The following is a 9,960-nucleotide window of genomic DNA, read 5'->3' on the forward strand; positions in this document are numbered from 1 at the left end:
CCCTCGTATCTTTAAATGAGAGTATTTGATGAATGCGGTGGCGGCTCAGTAATACCAATGGGCCAAACACATGAAAAAAGCTGGTTAACTACAACAGCAAAAGACAAAAGAGTAAAATCTAGCCTATATCAATAGACATTTTTATAACAACATTTTTTATATTGTTTTGTCGCACAGCCTTGAAGGGAACGCTAAAATAGTGATTCTGCTTTAAACTACAAAACAACTCTTCATTGTCATATCATCAAGCTGAAGGACGTTTCATGAGTCGTATCTGGTTCTGGAAGTGTTGCTTCACAGTGATAAAACTAAATAAAAATCAAAACTTACCTGTGTGAGAAATTGCTGTGCATCGACTGGGAGGGACTGAAATCCATCTTGATAATCAACGCTTGGCCAGACGGTTGTCTCTGCTGTTCCAACAGAACAAAAGATAATTGTGAATAAAAGAAAAAAATGAAAAAAGAGATCAAAGGAAATCTGAGACAGATTCACATCTCCACCATAATTTCTTGCATTCTCTCAGCCACATCTTTCCAAAAAAATTTAGGGCTCAGTCTTGACCACATATGACACAAAGGCTAAAGCCACAGACTGTATATATACTGGACAAAGTCTACAAGACATCATCCATTGGTTTTGACACAAATTTGGCTTTCTGCTCAAGAAATGATTCAACAATTAGCATATTGTTTATAGCAGATGATTAGTTTTCTGTCAATTATTTGCTCAGTGTTTCAGGTGCACATTTTAAAACTGTCTTAAACTACAACAGAAAGATGACTATAAATTAAAGGATTCATTTTCTGTGTCAGTGTATAGAGCTCTAGCTCTATTGTGCTTGATAGAAATTGGCCTAGACTTTAAATATTCACACCATCACACTTTGATCCTTTTGGATTCTGGCTGTGATTGTTATTTGCACCTTGAGTCACTGCACCAGTTATATTAATTATATTGTTGTTAGTCGTCTTAAAGGCCTGTAGTCATTATGCTACACCACAGCGCCCTCCACTGGATGTATAATGAGCTGAGGTAAACCACATTTTTGCATTTTAGAATGCCAAGTTTGACTTCTGTAGTCATTTTGGTGAAAGCAACTCAAACACAATGCAGGAGTTTTATAACGCATTTCATGTCAGAGACAGTAATATTGTAATGTAAGTAATTACTTTGAAATAACAGTAACTAATAATCTATAATGTACTACATTTTGGAAGTAACTTGCCAAACAGTGCAGGTGTGCTCAGCGCAGTACGACTGAAGATGGGTTTTGTCTCTAACATTGTCTCTTACATTGTCTCTTAATTTCACCCAGACTGAAATTATACCTTTAATTGGGATTTACTTAATCCATGAAATAATTCACGTTAACCAGAAATTAACAGTTGAATAAACTCAAAATGAAGAAAATGTCATAGTAACTTAAAACTTTAAGTTAGTAGCATCATTTATTTAAAAAAAAATCCTTAAGGTTTTTTTCTTCAAAGTTTACTGAATATAATCTGTTAAATTATTTTGATCTTTCGGATTTACAGTGTGGAGATGGATCGGACTATACAGAGCTGACACCTCGTACAACGTGTGTATCTCAGTGTGCACCACATGGAGCACACATGGAACCTCATGGAGAATTTTATACTTAAATTTTAAACTTGATAAAAATCTGTTTCTCTCAAACAAAGCAGAAAAGATCTAAGTTATTGTGTCCAACTCTAAATTTGATGGGTTTTTGTTTGTTTGTTTGTTTTATAACTGATTCAGCAATTAGCAAATTTTAATCTAGCTGATGATTGTTTTTCTCTCCCTGTTTGTTTAAATGCTTTTCTTATCCCAACACAATCCACTAATCGCCGTGTCAAATGTTCAGTTCTGTGTTGCAACATTAATGTGTGGACATCTTACCAGCTTCTTCTGAAACTGGAAACTCCACCGAGGACGCCACCACGGAGTGAGATGGCAGCTGCACAGAAAAACACAAGTAACATGAGGGGAAACGTTCCTGCTCATTTCACAAAATACACCTGAACTTACAGCACAGACATTTTGTGAAATTTGGGCCAATTATTTCCACACATCAATATATTACAGATATTTTTTATTGGGTTACTACATTCATGCTGAACTAACACCGTAAGAGTCTTTTTACGCCCATCTTTGTCCACATCAAAGTCATAAATTCCTTAAGCTGTCACAAAGTAACGAGAGATGTTTACTGACACATTAGCAGTTCAAATTAGTACTTTGCAAGTGGCTCATCAGGTGCAATTGCAAAAAATATGAAGAACTTCAGAGAGTAATGAAGTCCCACTTTATGTATCTTGACCCAGAAATGTTCAGACATGTAAGTGAGATACGGACTAAAAAGTGTACAGACGTCAAAAAATCCAGCAGAGCTGAGCTGGTTAACTATGATATTAGCAAAAGACAAAAAGTAAAATATAGTCTATATCGATAGATATTTTTTAACATTTAAAAGATACATATTGTTTTGTCACACAGCCTTAAAGGGAACACAAAAATAGTGATTCTGCTTTGAACTACAAAACAACTCTTCATTGTCATATCATCAAGCTGAAGGACTTGTTTCGTCATTCGTATCTGGTTCTGGAGTTGTTGCTTAACAGCGATAAAACTAAATAAAAATAATGACTTTATACCATTTGTAGATTGATTTCTCATTTGTAAATTATTAAACTGATCTTGAATTGAAACGGAAAAATTGAAATAATGGACAAAAACAGTCTTACCTGTATGTCATCTTCCTGCAGTTGGCCTGGCAGGAGCTGATCGTCATTTCCTCCAGGCCTGACGGTCTCTGCTGCTACAAAAGAACAAAAGATAACTGTAAATAAAAAAATTTAAAAATGAAGAAAGAGATCAAAGGAAAACCAAGCTAAATTCACAGGACCATAATTTGTTGCATTCTCTCGGCCACCATCTTTCCACAAAATTTAGGGCTCACTTTTGTCTATATACTGCACATGGGCTAAAGCCACAGATTCTATATATATTGGTCAAAGTCTGAAGTCACCCATATGTTTTCTATACAGACCCGGAACAGCAGAAATAACCCCCGTGTCTTAGTGACACCATGTAGACAGCCCCGCCTGCACGGCTTCACAATGACCTCATTAATACATAATGGGGTAGGCCATGGGTGGCTCAGTGTGTGATGACAAAACCCTGAACACACCCCTCTCTTCAAGTTCAAACCACCATCGAAGAGACTTGCATCAATTTGGTTGTTTATTAAATCATATTTTTTGGACAGGGCAGTGGTTCTCCTGATGATTTACTTTGGTGTGGACAATAAAAGTTATGAGCCGCTTATTTTCTCAGTAATCGAACATGAGATGGACCTAATGGATGAAACTATTGACAGCTGCTAAAAACGCTAACATACAACATAACATATGATGAGTTTCACGCAGTCTGAATATTGCAACAGAGATATTTCATGACACAGCAAGTCATATTAATCAGGTGTTTGTAATGAAATACCCCAAACAAACACACGTAGCAATAACACAACAGCAAGCGGGCGCAGGACTCTGAGTTACGTTCACAGTGAGAGGAGTCGCTGGGCTCAGCCGCTGTCACTTAAAGCAACCATGCACACAACTATACTGAATTTTATGGCTTAAAACAGCTTAAACTAAGACACTAGAAGAAAATTCACCCCCGTACAGTTGTTATGGAGGAGGAAACTATCTATAGAGACCAAAACTGTTTTTGTACCAGTCTGTAAACATGTTCATTTCTGCTCTACAGCTGAACATTATAACACGGAGCCCTCTCCAAATGTGCTGTGTTTCAGAACCAGCCTCAAATGGGCAGTCAAAGAAGTGCAATATGTATTACTTCCGAGATGGGGTGAAAATACCCGATTGAGGTTTACGGCTTGACTAAAGCACATGGCATATCTTCATTTGTGGCGTGCCCATCTCCACCTTGCAATTGAGAGGAGCAAAATATGATAAAGCTTAAGGCACAAACATGTTATATTTGTTCACTTAATTATTCATGAGCATGTTTTAAGCAGAACATGATAAAGCAATAAGACTGTCTTCTGTCATCCCGTTTTATAGCAGACTCAAGTGTGAGGTTTTCTGTTGAGCAAACAGATCTGTGCACAGTACATTCACTCATTAATGGTATTTCATTTTACTGGATTCTCCTCTTCAGTTTCTGGTTGACTTTTCAGCTATTGGTTGTTAGGATCACTGTTATAACACGATGACGCCAAGAGAACTACATCATCTGCCAAACTAACCTCATATGAATAGAACTGCAACATTTTTGTCACCGTATGCTCTCATGTGCATTTGTTTTTTCATTGGTATGGTGAAACCAGATGGTCACCTGTCTGACTCTGGTCTGCTTTCTTCATGTCATAATAATAATAATAATAATAATAATTAAAAACCCACCTGCAGGAGTTTTTGCAGTAGGCCATGTTGAATCCTTGCTTGTGTACACTGCATTAATCTGACTTATGTTATGAGTTTTTGCCGTCTTAATGAATTGGTAGACTTTCTACAAACCTGATGATGTGTTTGGTGTCTCGTCCATCTGACTCTGCAGGACCTCTGTTGAGGAGCTTGAGGAACCATCATTTTGGGCTGCTGCTCCTCCTGCAGTCCTCCTCCTTTTTGACTCCTGTGTCACCTGAAGTCAGAAAGATACAGCAATCAACCTGTGCACCCCCCAATAAACACAGTGATTATCGTGAGAATACTACGGTGATTTACAGCATCAACGGAGTCTTCAGAGTCACTTCTTCTTCTCCTGCCAGATTGAGGGCTGCAGCAAACAAACACAGTTTAACATTAAATCAGCCAACAAAAACTTGATCTTATGTAACAAATCCAAATACTGGTTCATACCTGGATCTTTCTGGCTGGGTGTGGCTCGTATCTTGTGGACTTTCCATTTCAGACCAATCTGAAGTTCTGTCCAACGGTTGTGTCTGAATGACATAAAAGCAAAGGTTGTCATGGTTAAATACAAAACAGGCTCCGACATGTTACTTTAGTTTTGTCAGTGAATGTGGTACAGAAATGGTGACCAACAAGTAAGTAAGGCGTGAATTTTTTTGTTTGTTTTTTCAATTAAAATGTACCTGGTGTGTGCGACATGCCAGAGTATTGCAGTGACATGCGATCATATGGGGCCATTACTGTCCATAATATCACCTTTTATCATCATTCACTTGAGTCTCATGAATGTCACAAATTACTCTATGAAAATTAATGATGACAACATACACACAATGCAATGCAACTTACAACACCTTAAGTAACGTGACACGAAATATACAAGGACACGTCTAAAATTCTTCTCTATTACCTGTGAATAGAACGGGTAAGATAAGTAATATAAGACTGTAAATGATATTTTTTTTTCTTGTCTACATTTTTCACAATTACTAAAATATGTTTTTTTTTTCTCCCTCTTAAGTCCACTTTGCTCTGGATCTAATGAATGCTCCCCAAGCTTTTTATTAATATAAAACTCATCTAGCTGAGATACTGATTTTCTCTCTGTCCTCATCACTCCAATTTACTTTACTATAGTACTGTATTCTACTTCATTATAGTATGTTTCCTTTGTTCTCATTTCTTCATTCAATTTTTTACTAAAGGTTATAGAATATTTTCTTATAATAAATCTGAGATTCTCCCATTTTTGAATTGGGGAATTTAAATTTCCATCATTTGTAACAAAAATAAGATCTTTCATGTTCTTGCAGTTTTCTTGATTTGTCAGTAAGTTTGCACTGAATTTCCAATAATCTGTGAACTTAATAGTTTTATGGCTTTTGGTTAATTTGAGATTTACTGTCCAGTGATCATTTAGAGGGCTGATGGAGATAGAGCTTTCTGAGACGTGTTTCAGGATAGAATCCGAAACAAGTCAATAATCAATTCTAGATTTGGCTTAAACCATGCAAATGGTCTTTTATCCATAATTAACTTTCTCCATACATCTATCAAGTTACTGTTTTAGATAAATTCCCCTGTAATCTGATTCTGATGTTCTTGTAGAAACCGAGGTGGTCACCTGTCATAATATTCTTTAGGAGTTAAATTAAAATCTCCTCTTTTCAATATATGTTCAGTTGGAAAGTTACCATGTTATTCATCTAGAGTATCTGACACTTGATACAGCAAAGTCTAATTTTTATGCCCATCATTATGGCCATAAATATTTACCAAAATTCTGATATTCAAGTGCATTCTGACTTTGGACCTTTTTTTAAGGTTTAAGAATTCAAGCTGCCTTAAAAATCCTCTAAAGGTTGGAGATTCTGACCTCTTGCTCTGTTGGATGCTGTCTTCTGCCAAATTTTCACTCATGAACTCAACTATGTTGCTAATGTTGAAAATGCACCTTTGAAATGATTTTTTGCCCAAAAGTAAGACGGAATAAAAGGGTATCATCGCCCCCTGTCGACCAGGAGTGTGAAACGACAGTGTTGGTTACTTACAGAAAGCAGTTTCCACAGATAATCACAGAAATTTGTGACAAACTTTATCCACTTAAACCGAGCAGCTCAACCGTGTTGCTCCAACTGATTTGTTTTTAATTCTGCCAGACCTTAAGTACTCATAAAGCCAACGGCTGTGCTCTTACGTCACTGGGTGATTTATGTTGAAACCGGAAGCTTTATTCTGGAGCGGACCGGAAATAAATCGGTTCTGACCACGCTATTCGTTGTGGTGTCTTCACAATGAAAAGTGGTACCAGGAGAAAACTCAGAAAATGATTTATAATGTCCGTCAACAAGAAGATCTGAAGTTATCTGGTAATGTTGATGAGATCCGGAGCGTTTTCAGGCAAAGTTTTAACTTTATCCCGTCGCTGACGGTCTGGAACTCTGATCTGTATATATTACTGTGTCCTTACAATCCACTGAAGCAAACTGTCGCCATCTTGCTACTCCCAACTTATTCAGACCGAACTTAGTTTATTAGAACGTCAACAATTTCAAGTAATAACTGAGCTGATTCTCTAATTTTTCTGTGGACTTCTGTCAGGACTAAAATGAGATAGTGGGGTGGAACACTATATGGTCTTCCATAAAAGGCTATATGTGTGTGTGTGTGTTTGTGTGTGTGTATGTATTGATCACTGTCTGGTTTTACATAAAAGTCTATTTCTTCTGTAAAATGCTATTTTGGGGGTAATTTTCAGTTCAACTTTGAAAAAAATGGTACCAGTTTATATATATACAGTGAGGAAAATAAGTATTTGAACACCCTGCGGTTTTGCAAGTTCTCCCACTTAGAAATCATGGAGGGGTCTGAAATTTTCATCTTAGGTGCATGTCCACTGTGAGAGACATAATCTAAAAAAAAAAAAAAAAATCCAGAAATCACAATGTATGATTTTTTAATAATTTATTTGTATATTACTGCTACAAATAAGTATTTGAACACCTACAAACCAGGAAGACTTCTGGCTCACACAAGCCCGTTAATTTTTCTTTAAGAAGCCCTCTTATTCTGCAGTCTTTACCTGTGTTAATTGCACCTGTTTGAACTTGTTACCTGTATAAAAGACACCTGTTCACACACTCAATCACACTGCAACCTGTCCACCATAGCCAAGACCAAAGAGATGTCTAAGGACACCAGGGAAAAAAACTGCAGACTTGCACAAGGCTGGGATGGACTACAGGACAACAGGCAAGCAGCTTGGTAGAAGACAACAACTGTTATGATTATTTATTAGAAAGTGGAAGAAACACAAGATGACTGTCAATCTCCCTCGGTCCGGGATTCCATGCAAGATCTCATTTTGTGGGGCAAGGATGATTCTGAGAAAGCTCAGAATTACACAGGAGGACCTGGTCAATGACCTGAAGAGAGCTGGGACCACAGTCACAAAGATTACATTAGTAACACATGATGCTGTCATGGTTTAAAATCCTGCAGGGCAGCAAGGTCCCCCTGCTCAAGCCAACACATGTCCAGGCCTGTTTGAAGTTCACCAGTGACCATCAGGATGATCCAGAGGAGGCATGGGAGAAGGTCATGTGGTCCATACACTGGGGGTGCTCTTCTGCAAAGGGGACAGGATGACTGCACCGTATTGAAGGGAGGATGGATGGGGTCATGTATTGCGAGATTTTGGCAAACAACCTCCTTCCTGTTATGTGCCGACGCGGGTTGAGGAGCGGACCTGCGTCTGACTGAACCCAGCGCTAAATAACCAGAAAGCGGTTCCAAAAACAAAACATTTATTTCCCTTTCTGTGCAATACTTGTGTACAACATAAGATATGGTTTGTCTCCAGCGCCCAAAGGGATCGAAGCCCGGCGCTTCTGGACTCACATTCACCGCCAAACACCCCCCAGGTGGACACGACAAACTGACTCTGTGAAGGATAGAAGAGGTGAGGTAAGTCAACAGCTACAACTACTATCCTTCAAAGGCACAAACTATCAGCAACACATTCAGGTCTGAATTTAAGCTTTATGTAAATGAGCAGCTTCTCACAACAGGTGGAGGATCATCAGTCCGCACACCACAGCCGTGAGAAGCGAGCTGCACAATTCTCATCAATGTTCAAATATACTGCGTAACAAAATACCAAATTACTATTAACACTTATTCAGACAATCAGTCACCTCTGATGTGTGCTGACAGCATGTGTCCCTCACCCGGCCTCCTTCACAGGCACGATGTGTCAAACCCAGGCGCGGTCCTCAGCATCTCACAAACGAACGTCACAAGGTTGAGTTCCCGGCAATTCTTCTTGAACCTCTCATGGCTTAAATGCAGAACGCCATCTAATTATCTGCTTCAGCTGAAAGTCCTTAAGTCTGCACGTGAGCGTCATCCACAGGTGCTGCGAGTCACCAGGCCTGCACATGAACATCCTCCACAAGTGCAGCCAACAATGCTGATGAGGGTGAAGGACTCTTCTGCCAGCACCGTCTCCACAGACAAAAACCAGTTTGCATACCACCTGGAGAGCAAAGAAAAGAAAACAACACAAAAACATCCAGCCAAACCCCCCAACACACAACAGTACCCCCCCATCAACGGGAAGCCTCCCGTCGACCGAACAGACCAGGCCCGAGAACAGCACCTCCCTCCGGGGTCCATGACAGCAGTCCTTTGTGATGGGTTAACGGTCACATGACTTTATGACATATGAGCATTTGTTCTCATGGGCTTTGTGACACCATGAAGAAATAGAAAAAAGAATAGATGAAAGTATTCAATTATTGTTTGCCCAGTAACCATAAGATTGGTGTAATAAAAATGATTAAGTACTTGATATCTGTGGACTATTGTCAGCACTAAAACATGATAGTGGGGTGGAACACTGTATGGTCTTACATAAAAGGCTATTTTGGGGGTAATTTTCACTTCAACTTTTAAAAAAAATGGTACCAGTTTTTATATATATACACAATGGGCCTCATGTATCAACGTTGCGTACAGCGATATTTGAGCGTATATGGGGTGTACTCCAAAACGGCTGCGCTACTTGGCATTTATCAATGTGGTCGTTGGCGTTCGTTGCGTTGAAAATATACACCAGGTCGAGAGGTGGCGTAAATTATACCCCAAAATGAACCAGCGCTGGAATCCACATAAAAATGAAGATGATCAACATGATAAACAGTGCCATTATACAAATCAATGCATATGTTACATAAATAACACTTTCCTGATTATACTACATAATAATCAATACAAATCCCGCCTTTGCGGGATTGTTATGGAGCACGATCCGTTGCCACAGCGCTGACTGCAAAGACAGCGCTGCTCGCCTTTTTCTCCAGACTTCGAGCCTGGAGCCAGAGCAGCGCTGAGCTTAACTTTATGTGGTTGATCATTTTAGACTATGAAATTCAATCAATCAATCAACTTTTTTCTTATATAGCGCCAAATCACAACAAACAGTTGCCCCAAGGCGCTCTATATTGTAAGGCAAGGC

General features: G+C 38.8%; 1 long non-coding RNA gene across 1 annotated transcript; it reads right to left on the reverse strand.

The window, feature by feature from the left end:
- Positions 1 to 4,597: 4,597 nt before the first annotated feature.
- Positions 4,598 to 5,074, reverse strand: LOC117522782. The gene is made up of 3 exons (XR_004564331.1): positions 4,890 to 5,074; positions 4,755 to 4,806; positions 4,598 to 4,671 (listed from the first exon to the last, which is right to left on the reverse strand). It is a non-coding gene; the product is annotated as an uncharacterized LOC117522782 (long non-coding RNA).
- Between the last annotated feature and the right edge of the window lie 4,886 nt (positions 5,075 to 9,960).

The sequence above is a fragment of the Thalassophryne amazonica genome, chromosome 13 (assembly GCF_902500255.1).
Source record: "Thalassophryne amazonica chromosome 13, fThaAma1.1, whole genome shotgun sequence".
Lineage (NCBI taxonomy): Eukaryota > Metazoa > Chordata > Actinopteri > Batrachoidiformes > Batrachoididae > Thalassophryne > Thalassophryne amazonica.